This window comes from Camelus dromedarius, unplaced genomic scaffold (assembly GCF_036321535.1).
Source record: "Camelus dromedarius isolate mCamDro1 unplaced genomic scaffold, mCamDro1.pat HAP1_SCAFFOLD_161, whole genome shotgun sequence".
In the NCBI taxonomy this organism is placed as follows: Eukaryota; Metazoa; Chordata; class Mammalia; order Artiodactyla; family Camelidae; genus Camelus; species Camelus dromedarius.
This window is the reverse complement of record NW_026989763.1, coordinates 1922654-1942854: the sequence shown is the minus strand read 5'-3', so window position 1 is coordinate 1942854 and position 20201 is coordinate 1922654.

Sequence of the window (20201 nt, the reverse complement as noted above, 5' to 3'; positions counted from 1 at the left end):
GATAATTGTGTGTGAAAGCCGTCCTTCACATAGCTGGTTGGGAACACAAAGTTTCTTTTCAGTTGCAAACTCCATTCCATACATATATTGGGGGAGGTACTAGCTCTAACTCGGTTTTACAGTGAAAACTGCAGGAACTTCAAACTTGCACTAGGAAACAGACTGAGAAAGCAGAGAAAAAGTGTCTCCTGCAACCCGTTCCCTTGGTGCTAGGTGAACGAACGTCTCTCCACTTGCTCAGTTCTGAGAGATAAGTGTGTGTGAAAGCCGTCCTTCACCTAGCTTGTTGGGAACACAAAGTTTCTTTTCAGTTGCAAACTCCATTCCATACATATATATGGGGAGGTACTAGCTCCAACTCGGTTTTAAAGTGAAAACTGCAGGAACTTCAAACCGGCACTAGGAATCAGACTGAGAAGGCAGAGAAAAAGTGTCTCCTGCAACCCGTTCACTTTTTGCTAGATGAACGAACGTCTCTCCACTTGCTCAGTTCTGAGAGATAATTGTGTGTGAAAGCCGTCCTTCACCTAGCTTGTTGGGAACACAAAGTTTCTTTTCAGTTGCAAACACCACTCCATAAATATATATGGGGAAGTACTAGCTCCAACTCGGTTTTACAGTGAAAACTGCAGGAACTTCAAACCGGCACTAGGAAACAGACTGAGAAAGCAGAGAAAAAGTGTCTCCTGCAACCCGTTCCCTTGGTGCTAGGTGAACGAACGTCTCTCCACTTGCTCAGTTCTGAGAGATAAGTGTGTGTGAAAGCCGTCCTTCACCTAGCTTTTTGGGAAAACAAAGTTTCTTTTCAGTTGCAAAGTCCACTCCATAAATATATATGGGGAAGTACTAGCTCCAAATCGGTTTTACAGTGAAAACTGCAGGAACTTCAAACCGGCACTAGGAAACAGACTGAGAAAGCAGAGAAAAAGTGTGTCCTGCAACCCGTTCCCTTGGTGCTAGGTGAACGAACGTCTCTTCACTTGCTCATTTCTGAGAGATAATTGTGTGTGAAAGCCGTCCTTCACCTAGCTTGTTGGGAACACAAAGTTTCTTTTCAGTTGCAAACTCCATTCCATACATATATTGGGGGAGGTACTAGCTCCAACTCGGTTTTACAGTGAAAACTGCAGGAACTTCAAACTTGCACTAGGAAACAGACTGAGAAAGCAGAGAAAAAGTGTCTCCTGCAAACAGTTCCCTTGGTGCTAGGTGAACGAACGTCTCTCCACTTGCTCATTTCTGAGAGATAATTGTGTGTGAAAGCCGTCCTTCACATAGCTGGTTGGGAACTCAAAGTTTCTTTTCAGTTGCAAACTCCATTTCATACATATATATGGGGAGGTACTAGCTCCAACTCGGTTTGACAGTGAAAACTGCAGGAACTTCAAACCGGCACTAGAAAACAGACTGAAAAAGCAGAGAAAATGTGTCTCCTGCAACCCGTTCCCTTGGTGCTATGTGAACGAACGTCTCTCCACTTGCTCAGTTCTGAGAGATAAGTGTGTGTGAAAGCCGTCCTTCACCTAGCTTGTTGGAAAAACAATGTTTCTTTTCAGTTGCAAACTCCATTCCATACATATACATGGGGAGGTACTAGCTCCAACTCGGTTTTAAAGTGAAAACTGCAGGAACTTCAAACCGGCACTAGGAAACAGACTGAGAAAGCAGAGAAAAAGTGTCTCCTGCAACCCGTTCCCTTGTTGCTAGATGAACGAACGTCTCTCCACTTGCTCAGTTCTGAGAGATAATTGTGTGTGAAAGCCGTCCTTCTCCTAGCTTGTTGGGAACACAAAGTTTCTTTTCAGTTGCAAACTCCACTCCATAAATATATATGGGGAAGTACTAGCTCCAACTCGGTTTTACAGTGAAAACTGCAGGAACTTCAAACCGGCACTAGGAAACAGACTGAGAAAGCAGAGAAAAAGTGTCTCCTGCAACCCGTTCCCTTTGTGCTAGGTGAACGAACGTCTCTCCACTTGCTCAGTTCTGAGAGATAATTGTGTGTGAAAGCCTTCCTTCACCTAGCTTGTTGGGAACACAAAGTTTCTTTTCAGTTGCAAACTCCACTCCATAAATATATATGGGGAAGTACTAGCTCCAAATCTGTTTCACAGTGAAAACTGCAGGAACTTCAAACCGGCACTAGGAAACAGACTGAGAAACCAGAGAAAAAGTGTGTCCTGCAACCCGTTCCCTTGGTGCTAGGTGAACGAACGTCTCTTAACTTGCTCATTCCTGAGAGATAATTGTGTGTGAAAGCCGTCCTTCACCTAGCTTGTTGGGAACACAAAGTTTCTTTTCAGTTGCAAACTCCATTCCATACATATATTGGGGGAGGTACTAGCTCCAACTCGGTTTTACAGTGAAAACTGCAGGAACTTCAAACTTGCACTAGGAAACAGACTGAGAAAGCAGAGAAAAAGTGTCTCCTGCAACCCGTTCCCTTGGTGCTAGATGAACGAAAGTCTCTCCACTTGCTCAGTTCTGAGAGATAAGTGTGTGTGAAAGCCGTCCTTCAACTAGCTTGTTGGGAACACAAAGTTTCTTTTCAGTTGCAAACTCCATTCCATACATATATATGGGGAGGTACTAGCTCCAACTCGGTTTGACAGTGAAAACTGCAGGAACTTCAAACCGGCACTAGAAAACAGACTGAGAAAGCAGAGAAAATGTGTCTCCTGCAACCCGTTCCCTTGTTGCTATGTGAACGAACGTCTCTCCACTTGCTCAGTTCTGAGAGATATGTGTGTGTGAAAGCCGTCCTTCACCTAGCTTGTTGGGAAAACAAATTTTCTTTTCAGTAGCAAACTCCATTCCATACGTATGTATGGGTAGGTACTAGCTCCAAATCGGTTTTACAGTGAAAACAGCAGGAACTTCAAACCGGCTCTAGGAAACAGACTGAGAAACCAGAGAAAAAGTGTCTCCTGCAACTCGTTCCTTTGGTGCTATATCAGCGAACGTCTCTCCACTTGCTCAGTTCTGAGAGATAATTGTATGTGAAAGCCGTCCTTCACATAGCTTGTTGGGAACACAAAGTTTCTTTTCAGTTGCAAACTCCATTCCATACATATACATAGGGAGGTACTAGCTCCAACTCGGTTTTAAAGTGAAAACTGCAGGAACTTCAAACCGGCACTAGGAATCAGACTGAGAAGGCAGAGAAAAAGTGTCTCCTGCAACCCGTTCCCTTGTTGCTAGATGAACGAACGTCTCTCCACTTGCTCAGTTCTGAGAGATAATTGTGTGTGAAAGCCGTCCTTCACCTAGCTTGTTGGGAACACAAAGTTTCTTTTCAGTTGCAAACACCACTCCATAAATATATATGGGGAAGTACTAGCTCCAACTCGGTTTTACAGTGAAAACTGCAGGAACTTCAAACCGGCACTAGGAAACAGACTGAGAAAGCAGAGAAAAAGTGTCTCCTGCAACCCGTTCCCTTGGTGCTAGGTGAACGAACGTCTCTCCACTTGCTCAGTTCTGAGAGATAATTGTGTGAGAAAGCCGTCCTTCACCTAGCTTGTTGGGAACACAAAGTTTCTTTTCAGTTGCAAACTCCACTCCATAAATATATATGGGGAAGTACTAGCTCCAACTCGGTTTTACAGTGAAAACTGCAGGAACATCAAACCGGCACTAGGAAACAGACTGAGAAAGCAGAGAAAAAGTGTGTCCTGCAAACAGTTCCCTTGGTGCTAGGTGAACGAACGTCTCTCCACTTGCTCATTTCTGAGAGATAATTGTGTGTGAAAGCCGTCCTTCACATAGCTGGTTGGGAACACAAAGTTTCTTTTCAGTTGCAAACTCCATTCCATACATATATTGGGGGAGGTACTAGCTCTAACTCGGTTTTACAGTGAAAACTGCAGGAACTTCAAACTTGCACTAGGAAACAGACTGAGAAAGCAGAGAAAAAGTGTCTCCTGCAACCCGTTCCCTTGGTGCTAGGTGAACGAACGTCTCTCCACTTGCTCAGTTCTGAGAGATAAGTGTGTGTGAAAGCCGTCCTTCACCTACCTTGTTGGGAACACAAAGTTTCTTTTCAGTTGCAAACTCCATTCCATACATATATATGGGGAGGTACTAGCTCCAACTCGGTTTGACAGTGAAAACTGCAGGAACTTCAAACCGGCACTAGAAAACAGACTGAGAAAGCAGAGAAAATGTGTCTCCTGCAACCCGTTCCCTTGGTGCTATGTGAACGAACGTCTCTCCACTTGCTCAGTTCTGAGAGATAAGTGTGTGTGAAAGCCGTCCTTCACCTAGCTTTTTGGGAAAACAAAGTTTCTTTTCAGTTGCAAACTCCATTCCATACATATACATGGGGAGGTACTAGCTCCAACACGGTTTTAAAGTGAAAACTGCAGGAACTTCAAACCGGCACTAGGAAACAGACTGAGAAGGCAGAGAAAAAGTGTCTCCTGCAACCCGTTCCCTTGTTGCTAGATGAACGAACGTCTCTCCACTTGCTCAGTTCTGAGAAATAATTCTGTGTGAAAGCCGTCCTTCACCTAGCTTGTTGGGAACACAAAGTTTCTTTTCAGTTGCAAACTCCACTCCATAAATATATATGGGGAAGTACTAGCTCCAAATCGGTTTTACAGTGAAAACTGCAGGAACTTCAAACCGGCACACGGAAACAGACTGAGAAAGCAGAGAAAAAGTGTGTCCTGCAACCCGTTCCCTTGGTGCTAGGTGAACGAACGTCTCTCCACTTGCTCATTTCTGAGAGATAATTGTGTGTGAAAGCCGTCCTTCACCTAGCTTGTTGGGAACACAATGTTTCTTTTCAGTTTCAAACTCCATTCCATACATATATTGGGGGAGGTACTAGCTCAAACTCGGTTTTACAGTGAAAACTGCAGGAACTTCAAACTTGCACTAGGAAACAGACTGAGAAAGCAGAGAAAAAGTGTCTCCTGCAACCCGTTCCCTTGGTGCTAGATGAACGAACGTCTCTCCACTTGCTCAGTTCTGAGAGATAAGTGTGTGTGAAAGCCGTCCTTCACCTAGCTTGTTGGGAACACAAAGTTTCTTTTCAGGTGCAAACTCCATTCCATACATATATATGGGGAGGTACTAGCTCCAACTCAATTTGACAGTGAAAACTGCAGGAACTTCAAACCGGCACTAGAAAACAGACTGAGATAGCAGAGAAAAAGTGTCTCCTGCAACCCGTTCCCTTGTTGCTAGGTGAACGAACGTCTCTCCACTTGCTCAGTTCTGAGAGATAAGTGTGTGTGAAAGCCGTCCTTCACCTAGCTTGTTGGGAACACAAAGTTTCTTTTCAGTTGCAAACTCCATTCCATACATATATATGGTTAGGTACTAGCTCCAACACGGTTTTACAGTGAAAACTGCAGGAACTTCAAACCGGCACTAGGAAACAGACTGAGAAAGCAGAGAAAAAGTGTCTCCTGCATCCCGTTCCCTTGGTGCTATCTGAACGAAAGTCTCTCCACTTGCTCAGTTCTGAGAGATAAGTTTGAGTGAAAGCCGTCCTTCACCTAGCTTGTTGGGAACACAAAGTTTCTTTTCAGTAGCAAACTCCATTCCATACGTATGTATGGGTAGGTACTAGCTCCAAATCGGTTTTACAGTGAAAACAGCAGGAACTTCAAACCAGCTCTAGGAAACAGACTGAGAAACCAGAGAAAAAGTGTCTCCTGCAACTCGTTCCTTTGGTGCTATATCAGCGAACGTCTCTCCACTTGCTCAGTTCTGAGAGATAATAGTATGTGAAAGCCGTCCTTCACATAGCTTGTTGGGAACACAAAGTTTCTTTTCAATTGCAAACTCCATTCCATACATATACATAGGGAGGTACTAGCTCCAACTCGGTTTTAAAGTGAAAACTGCAGGAACTTCAAACCGGCACTAGGAATCAGACTGAGAAGGCAGAGAAAAAGTGTCTCCTGCAACCCGTTCCCTTGTTGCTAGATGAACGAACGTCTCTCCACTTGCTCAGTTCTGAGAGATAATTGTGTGTGAAAGCCGTCCTTCACCTAGCTTGTTGGGAACACAAAGTTTCTTTTCAGTTGCAAACACCACTCCATAAATATATATGGGGAAGTACTAGCTCCAACTCGGTTTTACAGTGAAAACTGCAGGAACTTCAAACCGGCACTAGGAAACAGTCTGAGAATGCAGAGAAAAAGTGTCTCCTGCAACCCGTTCCCTTGGTGCTAGGTGAACGAACGTCTCTCCACTTGCTCAGTTCTGAGAGATAATTGTGTGTGAAAGCCGTCCTTCACCTAGCTTGTTGGGAACACAAAGTTTCTTTTCAGTTGCAAACACCACTCCATAAATATATATGGGGAAGTACTAGCTCCAACTCGGTTTTACAGTGAAAACTGCAGGAACTTCAAACCGGCACTAGGAAACAGACTGAGAAAGCAGAGAAAAAGTGTGTCCTGCAAACAGTTCCCTTGGTGCTAGGTGAACGAACGTCTCTCCACTTGCTCAGTTCTGAGAGATAATTGTGTGTGAAAGCCGTCCTTCACCTAGCTTGTTGGGAACACAAAGTTTCTTTTCAGTTGCAAACACCACTCCATAAATATATATGGGGAAGTACTAGCTCCAACTCGGTTTTACAGTGAAAACTGCAGGAACTTCAAACCGGCACTAGGAAACAGACTGAGAAAGCAGAGAAAAAGTGTCTCCTGCAACCCGTTCCCTTGGTGCTAGGTGAACGAACGTCTCTCCACTTGCTCAGTTCTGAGAGATAAGTGTGTGTGAAAGCCGTCCTTCACCTAGCTTGTTGGGAACACAAAGTTTCTTTTCAGTTGCAAACTCCATTCCATACATATATATGGGGAGGTACTAGCTCCAACTCGGTTTGACAGTGAAAACTGCAGGAACTTCAAACCGGCACTAGAAAACAGACTGAGAAAGCAGAGAAAATGTGTCTCCTGCAACCCGTTCCCTTGGTGCTATGTGAACGAACGTCTCTCCACTTGCTCAGTTCTGAGAGATAAGTGTGTGTGAAAGCCGTCCTTCACCTAGCTTTTTGGGAAAACAAAGTTTCTTTTCAGTTGCAAAGTCCACTTCATAAATATATATGGGGAAGTACTAGCTCCAAATCGGTTTTACAGTGAAAACTGCAGGAACTTCAAACCGGCACTAGGAAACAGACTGAGAAAGCAGAGAAAAAGTGTGTCCTGCAACCCGTTCCCTTGGTGCTAGGTGAACGAACGTCTCTTCACTTGCTCATTTCTGAGAGATAATTGTGTGTGAAAGCCGTCCTTCACCTAGCTTGTTGGGAACACAAAGTTTCTTTTCAGTTGCAAACTCCATTCCATACATATATTGGGGGAGGTACTAGCTCCAACTCGGTTTTACAGTGAAAACTGCAGGAACTTCAAACTTGCACTAGGAAACAGACTGAGAAAGCAGAGAAAAAGTGTCTCCTGCAAACAGTTCCCTTGGTGCTAGGTGAACGAACGTCTCTCCACTTGCTCATTTCTGAGAGATAATTGTGTGTGGAAGCCGTCCTTCACATAGCTGGTTGGGAACTCAAAGTTTCTTTTCAGTTGCAAACTCCATTCCATACATATATATGGGGAGGTACTAGCTCCAACTCGGTTTGACAGTGAAAACTGCAGGAACTTCAAACCGGCACTAGAAAACAGACTGAGAAAGCAGAGAAAATGTGTCTCCTGCAACCCGTTCCCTTGGTGCTATGTGAACGAACGTCTCTCCACTTGCTCAGTTCTGAGAGATAAGTGTGTGTGAAAGCCGTCCTTCACCTAGCTTTTTGGGAAAACAAAGTTTCTTTTCAGTTGCAAACTCCACTCCATAAATATATATGGGGAAGTACTAGCTCCAAATCGGTAACAGTGAAAACTGCAGGAACTTCAAACCGGCACTAGGAAACAGACTGAGAAAGCAGAGAAAAAGTGTGTCCTGCAACCCGTTCCCTTGGTGCTAGGTGAACGAACGTCTCTTCACTTGCTCATTTCTGAGAGATAATTGTGTGTGAAAGCCGTCCTTCACCTAGCTTGTTGGGAACACAAAGTTTCTTTTCAGTTGCAAACTCCATTCCATACATATATTGGGGGAGGTACTAGCTCCAAATCGGTTTTACAGTGAAAACTGCAGGAACTTCAAACTTGCACTAGGAAACAGACTGAGAAAGCAGAGAAAAAGTGTCTCCTGCAACCCGTTCCCTTGGTGCTAGATGAACGAAAGTCTCTCCACTTGCTCAGTTCTGAGAGATAAGTGTGTGTGAAAGCCGTCCTTCAACTAGCTTGTTGGGCACACAAAGTTTCTTTTCAGTTGCAAACTCCATTCCATACATATATATGGGGAGGTACTAGCTCCAACTCGGTTTGACAGTGAAAACTGCAGGAACTTCAAACCGGCACTAGAAAACAGACTGAGAAAGCAGAGAAAATGTGTCTCCTGCAACCCGTTCCCTTGTTGCTATGTGAACGAACGTCTCTCCACTTGCTCAGTTCTGAGAGATATGTGTGTGTGAAAGCCGTCCTTCACCTAGCTTGTTGGGAAAACAAAGTTTCTTTTCAGTAGCAAACTCCATTCCATACGTATGTATGGGTAGGTACTAGCTCCAAATCGGTTTTACAGTGAAAACAGCAGGAACTTCAAACCGGCTCTAGGAAACAGACTGAGAAACCAGAGAAAAAGTGTCTCCTGCAACTCGTTCCTTTGGTGCTATATCAGCGAACGTCTCTCCACTTGCTCAGTTCTGAGAGATAATTGTATGTGAAAGCCGTCCTTCACATAGCTTGTTGGGAACACAAAGTTTCTTTTCAGTTGCAAACTCCATTCCATACATATACATAGGGAGGTACTAGCTCCAACTCGGTTTTAAAGTGAAAACTGCAGGAACTTCAAACCGGCACTAGGAATCAGACTGAGAAGGCAGAGAAAAAGTGTCTCCTGCAACCCGTTCCCTTGTTGCTAGATGAACGAACGTCTCTCCACTTGCTCAGTTCTGAGAGATAATTGTGTGTGAAAGCCATCCTTCACCTAGCTTGTTGGGAACACAAAGTTTCTTTTCAGTTGCAAACACCACTCCATAAATATATATGGGGAAGTACTAGCTCCAACTCGGTTTTACAGTGAAAACTGCAGGAACTTCAAACCGGCACTAGGAAACAGACTGAGAAAGCAGAGAAAAAGTGTCTCCTGCAACCCGTTCCCTTGGTGCTATGTGAACGAACGTCTCTCCACTTCCTCAGTTCTGAGAGATAATTGTGTGTGAAAGCCGTCCTTCACCTAGCTTGTTGGGAACACAAAGTTTCTTTTCAGTTGCAAACTCCACTCCATAAATATATATGGGGAAGTACTAGCTCCAACTCGGTTTGACAGTGAAAACTGCAGGAACTTCAAACCGGCACTAGGAAACAGACTGAGAAAGCAGAGAAAAAGTGTGTCCTGCAAACAGTTCCCTTGGTGCTAGGTGAACGAACGTCTCTCCACTTGCTCATTTCTGAGAGATAATTGTGTGTGAAAGCCGTCCTTCACATAGCTGGTTGGGAACACAAAGTTTCTTTTCAGTTGCAAACTCCATTCCATACATATATTGGGGGAGGTACTAGCTCTAACTCGGTTTTACAGTGAAAACTGCAGGAACTTCAAAATTGCACTAGGAAACAGACTGAGAAAGCAGAGAAAAAGTGTCTCCTGCAACCCGTTCCCTTGGTGCTAATTGAACGAACGTCTCTCCACTTGCTCAGTTCTGAGAGATAAGTGTGTGTGAAAGCCGTCCTTCACCTAGCTTGTTGGGAACACAAAGTTTCTTTTCAGTTGCAAACTCCATTCCATACATATATATGGGGAGGTACTAGCTCCAACTCGGTTTGACAGTGAAAACTGCAGGAACTTCAAACCGGCACTAGAAAACAGACTGAGAAAGCAGAGAAAATGTGTCTCCTGCAACCCGTTCCCTTGGTGCTATGTGAACGAACGTCTCTCCACTTGCTCAGTTCTGAGAGATAAGTGTGTGTGAAAGCCGTCCTTCACCTAGCTTTTTGGGAAAACAAAGTTTCTTTTCAGTTGCAAACTCCACTCCATAAATATATATGGGGAAGTACTAGCTCCAAATCGGTTTTACAGTGAAAACTGCAGGAACTTCAAACCGGCACTAGGAAACAGACTGAGAAAGCAGAGAAAAAGTGTGTCCTGCAACCCGTTCCCTTGGTGCTAGGTGAACGAACGTCTCTTCACTTGCTCATTTCTGAGAGATAATTGTGTGTGAAAGCCTTCCTTCACCTAGCTTGTTGGGAACACAAAGTTTCTTTTCAGTTGCAAACTCCATTCCATACATATATTGGGAGAGGTACTAGCTCCAAATCGGTTTTACAGTGAAAACTGCAGGAACTTCAAACTTGCACTAGGAAACAGACTGAGAAAGCAGAGAAAAAGTGTCCCCTGCAAACAGTTCCCTTGGTGCTAGGTGAACGAACGTCTCTCCACTTGCTCATTTCTGAGAGATAATTGTGTGTGAAAGCCGTCCTTCACATAGCTGGTTGGGAACACAAAGTTTCTTTTCAGTTGCAAACTCCATTCCATACATATATTGGGGGAGGTACTAGCTCTAACTCGGTTTTACAGTGAAAACTGCAGGAACTTCAAACTTGCACTAGGAAACAGACTGAGAAAGCAGAGAAAAAGTGTCTCCTGCAACCCGTTCCCTTGGTGCTAGGTGAACGAACGTCTCTCCACTTGCTCAGTTCTGAGAGATAAGTGTGTGTGAAAGCCGTCCTTCACCTAGCTTGTTGGGAACACAAAGTTTCTTTTCAGTTGCAAACTCCATTCCATACATATATATGGGGAGGTACAAGCTCCAACTCGGTTTGACAGTGAAAACTGCAGGAACTTCAAACCGGCACTAGAAAACAGACTGAGAAAGCAGAGAAAAAGTGTCTCCGGCAAACCGTTCCCTTGGTGCTATGTGAACGAACGTCTCTCCACTTGCTCAGTTCTGAGAGATAAGTGTGTGTGAAAGCCGTCCTTCACCTAGCTTTTTGGGAAAACAAAGTTTCTTTTCAGTTGCAAACTCCACTCCATAAATATATATGGGGAAGTACTAGCTCCAAATCGGTTTTACAGTGAAAACTGCAGGAACTTCAAACCGGCACTAGGAAACAGACTGAGAAAGCAGAGAAAAAGTGTGTCCTGCAACCCGTTCCCTTGGTGCTAGGTGAACGAACGTCTCTTCACTTGCTCATTTCTGAGAGATAATTGTGTGTGAAAGCCGTCCTTCACCTAGCTTGTTGGGAACACAAAGTTTCTTTTCAGTTGCAAACTCCATTCCATACATATATTGGGGGAGGTACTAGCTCCAACTCGGTTTTACAGTGAAAACTGCAGGAACTTCAAACTTGCACTAGGAAACAGACTGAGAAAGCAGAGAAAAAGTGTCTCCTGCAACCCGTTCCCTTGGTGCTAGATGAACGAAAGTCTCTCCACTTGCTCAGTTCTGAGAGATAAGTGTGTGTGAAAGCAGTCCTTCAACTAGCTTGTTGGGAACACAAAGTTTCTTTTCAGTTGCAAACTCCATTCCATACATATATATGGGGAGGTACTAGCTCCAACTCGGTTTGACAGTGAAAACTGCAGGAACTTCAATCCGGCACTAGAAAACAGACTGAGAAAGCAGAGAAAATGTGTCTCCTGCAACCCGTTCCCTTGTTGCTATGTGAACGAACGTCTCTCCACTTGCTCAGTTCTGAGAGATATGTGTGTGTGAAAGCCGTCCTTCACCTAGCTTGTTGGGAAAACAAAGTTTCTTTTCAGTAGCAAACTCCATTCCATCCGTATGTATGGGTAGGTACTAGCTCCAAATCGGTTTTACAGTGAAAACAGCAGGAACTTCAAACCGGCTCTAGGAAACAGACTGAGAAAGCAGAGAAAAAGTGTCTCCTGCAACTCGTTCCTTTCGTGCTATATCAGCGAACGTCTCTCCACTTGCTCAGTTCTGAGAGATAATTGTGTGTGAAAGCCGTCCTTCACCTAGCTTGTTGGGAACACAAAGTTTCTTTTCAGTTGCAAACACCACTCCATAAATATATATGGGGAAGTACTAGCTCCAACTCGGTTTTACAGTGAAAACTGCAGGAACTTCAAACCGGCACTAGGAAACAGACTGAGAAAGCAGAGAAAAAGTGTCTCCTGCAACCCGTTCCCTTGGTGCTATGTGAACGAACGTCTCTCCACTTGCTCAGTTCTGAGAGATAAGTGTGTGTGAAAGCCGTCCTTCACCTAGCTTTTTGGGAAAACAAAGTTTCTTTTCAGTTGCAAAGTCCACTCCATAAATATATATGGGGAAGTACTAGCTCCAACTCGGTTTTACAGTGAAAACTGCAGGAACTTCAAACCGGCACTAGGAAACAGACTGAGAAAGCAGAGAAAAAGTGTGTCCTGCAACCCGTTCCCTTGGTGCTAGGTGAACGAACGTCTCTTCACTTGCTCATTTCTGAGAGATAATTGTGTGTGAAAGCCGTCCTTCAACTAGCTTGTTGGGAACACAAAGTTTCTTTTCAGTTGCAAACTCCATTCCATACATATATTGGGGGAGGTACTAGCTCCAACTCGGTTTTACAGTGAAAACTGCAGGAACTTCAAACTTGCACTAGGAAACAGACTGAGAAAGCAGAGAAAAAGTGTCTCCTGCAAACAGTTCCCTTGGTGCTAGGTGAACGAACGTCTCTCCACTTGCTCATTTCTGAGAGATAATTGTGTGTGAAAGCCGTCCTTCACATAGCTGGTTGGGAACACAAAGTTTCTTTTCAGTTGCAAACTCCATTCCATACATATATTGGGGGAGGTACTAGCTCTAACTCGGTTTTACAGTGAAAACTGCAGGTACTTCAAACATGCACTAGGAAACAGACTGAGAAAGCAGAGAAAAAGTGTCTCCTGCAACCCGTTCCCTTGGTGCTAGGTGAACGAACGTCTCTCCACTTGCTCAGTTCTGAGAGATAAGTGTGTGTGAAAGCCGTCCTTCACCTAGCTTGTTGGGAACACAAAGTTTCTTTTCAGTTGCAAACTCCATTCCATACATATATATGGGGAGGTACTAGCTCCAACTCGGTTTGACAGTGAAAACTGCAGGAACTTCAAACCGGCACTAGAAAACAGACTGAGAAAGCAGAGAAAATGTGTCTCCTGCAACCCGTTCCCTTGGTGCTATGTGAACGAACGTCTCTCCACTTGCTCAGTTCTGAGAGATAAGTGTGTGTGAAAGCCGTCCTTCACCTAGCTTTTTGGGAAAACAAAGTTTCTTTTCAGTTGCAAACTCCACTCCATAAATATATATGGGGAAGTACTAGCTCCAAATCGGTAACAGTGAAAACTGCAGGAACTTCAAACCGGCACTAGGAAACAGACTGAGAAAGCAGAGAAAAAGTGTGTCCTGCAACCCGTTCCCTTGGTGCTAGGTGAACGAACGTCTCTTCACTTGCTCATTTCTGAGAGATAATTGTGTGTGAAAGCCGTCCTTCACCTAGCTTGTTGGGAACACAAAGTTTCTTTTCAGTTGCAAACTCCATTCCATACATATATTGGGGGAGGTACTAGCTCCAAATCGGTTTTACAGTGAAAACTGCAGGAACTTCAAACTTGCACTAGGAAACAGACTGAGAAAGCAGAGAAAAAGTGTCTCCTGCAACCCGTTCCCTTGGTGCTAGATGAACGAAAGTCTCTCCACTTGCTCAGTTCTGAGAGATAAGTGTGTGTGAAAGCCGTCCTTCAACTAGCTTGTTGGGAACACAAAGTTTCTTTTCAGTTGCAAACTCCATTCCATACATATATATGGGGAGGTACTACCTCCAACTCGGTTTGACAGTGAAAACTGCAGGAACTTCAAACCGGCACTAGAAAACAGACTGAGAAAGCAGAGAAAATGTGTCTCCTGCAACCCGTTCCCTTGTTGCTATGTGAACGAACGTCTCTCCACTTGCTCAGTTCTGAGAGATATGTGTGTGTGAAAGCCGTCCTTCACCTAGCTTGTTGGGAAAACAAAGTTTCTTTTCAGTAGCAAACTCCATTCCATACGTATGTATGGGTAGGTACTAGCTCCAAATCGGTTTTACAGTGAAAACAGCAGGAACTTCAAACCGGCTCTAGGAAACAGACTGAGAAACCAGAGAAAAAGTGTCTCCTGCAACTCGTTCCTTTGGTGCTATATCAGCGAACGTCTCTCCACTTGCTCAGTTCTGAGAGATAATTGTATGTGAAAGCCGTCCTTCACATAGCTTGTTGGGAACACAAAGTTTCTTTTCAGTTGCAAACTCCATTCCATACATATACATAGGGAGGTACTAGCTCCAACTCGGTTTTAAAGTGAAAACTGCAGGAACTTCAAACCGGCACTAGGAATCAGACTGAGAAGGCAGAGAAAAAGTGTCTCCTGCAACCCGTTCCCTTGTTGCTAGATGAACGAACGTCTCTCCACTTGCTCAGTTCTGAGAGATATTTGTGTGTGAAAGCCGTCCTTCACCTAGCTTGTTGGGAACACAAAGTTTCTTTTCAGTTGCAAACACCACTCCATAAATATATATGGGGAAGTACTAGCTCCAACTCGGTTTTACAGTGAAAACTGCAGGAACTTCAAACCGGCACTAGGAAACAGACTGAGAAAGCAGAGAAAAAGTGTCTCCTGCAACCCGTTCCCTTGGTGCTAGGTGAACGAACGTCTCTCCACTTGCTCAGTTCTGAGAGATAATTGTGTGTGAAAGCCGTCCTTCACCTAGCTTGTTGGGAACACAAAGTTTCTTTTCAGTTGCAAACTCCACTCCATAAATATATATGGGGAAGTACTAGCTCCAACTCGGTTTTACAGTGAAAACTGCAGGAACTTCAAACCGGCACTAGGAAACAGACTGAGAAAGCAGAGAAAAAGTGTGTCCTGCAAACAGTTCCCTTGGTGCTAGGTGAACGAACGTCTCTCCACTTGCTCATTTCTGAGAGATAATTGTGTGTGAAAGCCGTCCTTCACCAAGCTTGTTGGGAACACAAAGTTTCTTTTCAGTTGCAAACTCCATTCCATACATATATTGGGGGAGGTACAAGCTCTAACTCGGTTTTACAGTGAAAACTGCAGGAACTTCAAACTTGCACTAGGAAACAGACTGAGAAAGCAGAGAATAAGTGTCTCCTGCAACCCGTTCCCTTGGTGCTAGGTGAACGAACGTCTCTCCACTTTCTCAGTTCTGAGAGATAAGTGTGTGTGAAAGCCGTCCTTCACCTAGCTTGTTGGGAACACAAAGTTTCTTTTCAGTTGCAAACTCCATTCCATACATATATATGGGGAGGTACTAGCTCCAACTCGGTTTTACAGTGAAAACTGCAGGAACTTCAAACCGGCACTAGAAAACAGACTGAGAAAGCAGAGAAAACGTGTCTCCTGCAACCCGTTCCCTTGGTGCTATGTGAACGAACGTCTCTCCACTTGCTCAGTTCTGAGAGATAAGTGTGTGTGAAAGCCGTCCTTCACCTAGCTTGTAGGGAACACAAAGTTTCTTTTGAGTTGCAAAAGCCATTCCATACATATATATGGGGAGGTACTAGCTCCAACTCGGTTTTACAGTGAAAACTGCAGGAACTTCAAACTTGCACTAGGAAACAGACTGAGAAAGCAGAGAAAATGTGTCTCCTGCAACCCGTTGCCTTGGTGCTAGATGAACGAACGTCTCTCCACTTGCTCAGTTCTGAGAGATAATTGTGTGTGAAAGCTTTCCTTCACCTAGCTTGTTGGGAAAACAAAGTTTCTTTTCAGTTGCAAACTCCATTCCATACATATATATGGGGAGGTACTAGCTCCAACTCGGTTTTACAGTGAAAACTGAAGGAACTTCAAACCGGCACTAGGAAAAAGACTGAGAAAGCAGAGAAAAAGTGTCTCCTGCAACCCGTTCCCTTGGTGCTAGGTGAACGAACGTCTCTCCACTTGCTCAGTTCTGAGAGATAATTGTGTGTGAAAGCCGTCCTTCACCTAGCTTGTTGGGAACACAAAGTTTCTTTTCAGTTGCAAACTCCAATCCATACATATATATGGGGAAGTACTATCTCCAACTCGGTTTTACAGTGAAAACTGCAGGAACTTCAAACCGGCACTAGGAAACAGCCTGAGAAAGCAGAGAAAAAGTGTGTCCTGCAACCCGTTCCCTTGGTGCTATGTGAACGAACGTCTCTCCACTTGCTCATTTCTGAGAGATAATTGTGTGTGAAAGCCGTCCTTCACCTAGCTTGTTGGGAACACAAAGTTTCTTTTCAGTTGCAAACTCCATTCCATACATATACATAGGGAGGTACTAGCTCCAACTCGGTTTTACAGTGAAAACTGCAGGAACTTCAAACCGGCACTAGGAAACAGACTGAGAAAGCAGAGAAAAAGTGTCTCCTGCAACCCGTTCCCTTGGTGCTAGATGAACGAACGTCTCTCCACTTGCTCAGTTCTGAGAGATAAGTGTGTGTGAAAGCCGTCCTTCACCTAGCTTGTTGGGAAAACAAAGTTTCTTTTCAGTAGCAAACTCCATTCCATATGTATGTATGGGTAGGTTCTAGCTCCAACTCGTTTTCACAGTGAAAACAGCAGGAACTTCAAACCGGCACTAGGAAATAGACTGAGAAACCAGAGAAAAAGTGTCTCCTGCAACTCGTTCCCTTGGTGCTATATCAGCGAACGTCTCTCCACTTGCTCAGTTCTGAGAGAAAAGTGTGTGTGAAAGCCATTCTTCACCAAGCTTTTTGGGAACAAAAAGTTTCTTTTCAGTTGCAAACTCCATTCCATACATATATATGGGGAGGTACTAGCTCCAACTCGGTTTGACAGTGAAAACTGCAGGAACTTCAAACCGGCACTAGGAAACAGACTGAGAAAGCAGAGAAAATTTGTCTCCTGCAACCCGTTCCCTTGGTGCTAGATGAACGAACGTCTCTCCACTTGCTCAGTTCTGAGAGATAAGTGTGTGTGAAAGCCGTCCTTCACATAGCTTGTAGGGAACACAAAGTTTCTTTTCAGTTGCAAACTCCACTCCATAAATATATATGGGGAAGTACTAGCTCCAACTCTGTTTTACAGTGAAAACTGCAGGAACTTCAAACCGGCACTAGGAAACAGACTGAGAAAGCAGAGAAAAAGTGTCTCCTGCAACCCGTTCCCTTGGTGCTAGATGAACGAACGTCTCTCTACACGCTCAGTTCTGAGAGATAAGTGTGTGTGAAAGCCGTCCTTCACCAAGCTTGTTGGGAACACAAAGTTTGTTTTCATTTGCAAACTCCATTCCATATATATATATGGTTAGGTACCAGCTCCAACTCGGTTTTACAGTGAAAACTGCAGGAACTTCAAACCGGCACTAGGAAACAGACTGAGAAAGCAGAGAAAATGTGTCTCCTGCAACCCGTTCCCTTGGTGCTATGTGAACGAAAGTCTCTCCACTTGCTCAGTTCTGAGAGATAAGTGTGTGTGAAAGCCGTCCTTCACCTAGCTTGTTGGGAACACAAAGTTTCTTTTCAGTAGCAAACTCCATTCCATACGTATGTATGGGTAGGTACTAGCTCCAAATCGGTTTTACAGTGAAAACTGCAGGAACTTCAAACTTGCACTAGGAAACAGACTGAGAAAGCAGAGAAAAAGTGTCTCCTGCAACCCGTTCCCTTGGTGCTAGATGAACGAAAGTCTCTCCACTTGCTCAGTTCTGAGAGATAAGTGTGTGTGAAAGCCGTCCTTCAACTAGCTTGTTGGGAACACAAAGTTTCTTTTCAGTTGCAAACTCCATTCCATACATATATATGGGGAGGTACTACCTCCAACTCGGTTTGACAGTGAAAACTGCAGGAACTTCAAACCGGCACTAGAAAACAGACTGAGAAAGCAGAGAAAATGTGTCTCCTGCAACCCGTTCCCTTGTTGCTATGTGAACGAACGTCTCTCCACTTGCTCAGTTCTGAGAGATATGTGTGTGTGAAAGCCGTCCTTCACCTAGCTTGTTGGGAAAACAAAGTTTCTTTTCAGTAGCAAACTCCATTCCATACGTATGTATGGGTAGGTACTAGCTCCAAATCGGTTTTACAGTGAAAACAGCAGGAACTTCAAACCGGCTCTAGGAAACAGACTGAGAAACCAGAGAAAAAGTGTCTCCTGCAACTCGTTCCTTTGGTGCTATATCAGCGAACGTCTCTCCACTTGCTCAGTTCTGAGAGATAATTGTATGTGAAAGCCGTCCTTCACATAGCTTGTTGGGAACACAAAGTTTCTTTTCAGTTGCAAACTCCATTCCATACATATACATAGGGAGGTACTAGCTCCAACTCGGTTTTAAAGTGAAAACTGCAGGAACTTCAAACCGGCACTAGGAATCAGACTGAGAAGGCAGAGAAAAAGTGTCTCCTGCAACCCGTTCCCTTGTTGCTAGATGAACGAACGTCTCTCCACTTGCTCAGTTCTGAGAGATATTTGTGTGTGAAAGCCGTCCTTCACCTAGCTTTTTGGGAACACAAAGTTTCTTTTCAGTTGCAAACACCACTCCATAAATATATATGGGGAAGTACTAGCTCCAACTCGGTTTTACAGTGAAAACTGCAGGAACTTCAAACCGGCACTAGGAAACAGACTGAGAAAGCAGAGAAAAAGTGTCTCCTGCAACCCGTTCCCTTGGTGCTAGGTGAACGAACGTCTCTCCACTTGCTCAGTTCTGAGAGATAATTGTGTGTGAAAGCCGTCCTTCACCTAGCTTGTTGGGAACACAAAGTTTCTTTTCAGTTGCAAACTCCACTCCATAAATATATATGGGGAAGTACTAGCTCCAACTCGGTTTTACAGTGAAAACTGCAGGAACTTCAAACCGGCACTAGGAAACAGACTGAGAAAGCAGAGAAAAAGTGTGTCCTGCAAACAGTTCCCTTGGTGCTAGGTGAACGAACGTCTCTCCACTTGCTCATTTCTGAGAGATAATTGTGTGTGAAAGCCGTCCTTCACCAAGCTTGTTGGGAACACAAAGTTTCTTTTCAGTTGCAAACTCCATTCCATACATATATTGGGGGAGGTACAAGCTCTAACTCGGTTTTACAGTGAAAACTGCAGGAACTTCAAACTTGCACTAGGAAACAGACTGAGAAAGCAGAGAATAAGTGTCTCCTGCAACCCGTTCCCTTGGTGCTAGGTGAACGAACGTCTCTCCACTTTCTCAGTTCTGAGAGATAAGTGTGTGTGAAAGCCGTCCTTCACCTAGCTTGTTGGGAACACAAAGTTTCTTTTCAGTTGCAAACTCCATTCCATACATATATATGGGGAGGTACTAGCTCCAACTCGGTTTGACAGTGAAAACTGCAGGAACTTCAAACCGGCACTAGAAAACAGACTGAGAAAGCAGACAAAACGTGTCTCCTGCAACCCGTTCCCTTGGTGCTATGTGAACGAACGTCTCTCCACTTGCTCAGTTCTGAGAGATAAGTGTGTGTGAAAGCTTTCCTTCACCTAGCTTGTTGGGAAAACAAAGTTTCTTTTCAGTTGCAAACTCCATTCCATACATATATATGGGGAGGTACTAGCTCCAACTCGGTTTTACAGTGAAAACTGAAGGAACTTCAAACCGGCACTAGGAAAAAGACTGAGAAAGCAGAGAAAAAGTGTCTCCTGCAACCCGTTCCCTTGGTGCTAGGTGAACGAACGTCTCTCCACTTGCTCAGTTCTGAGAGATAATTGTGTGTGAAAGCCGTCCTTCACCTAGCTTGTTGGGAACACAAAGTTTCTTTTCAGTTGCAAACTCCAATCCATACATATATATGGGGAAGTACTATCTCCAACTCGGTTTTACAGTGAAAACTGCAGGAACTTCAAACCGGCACTAGGAAACAGCCTGAGAAAGCAGAGAAAAAGTGTGTCCTGCAACCCGTTCCCTTGGTGCTAGGTGAACGAACGTCTCTCCACTTGCTCATTTCTGAGAGATAATTGTGTGTGAAAGCCGTCCTTCACCTAGCTTGTTGGGAACACAAAGTTTCTTTTCAGTTGCAAACTCCATTCCATACATATACATAGGGAGGTACTAGCTCCAACTCGGTTTTACAGTGAAAACTGCAGGAACTTCAAACCGGCACTAGGAAACAGACTGAGAAAGCAGAGAAAAAGTGTCTCCTGCAACCCGTTCCCTTGGTGCTAGATGAACGAACGTCTCTCCACTTGCTCAGTTCTGAGAGATAAGTGTGTGTGAAAGCCGTCCTTCACCTAGCTT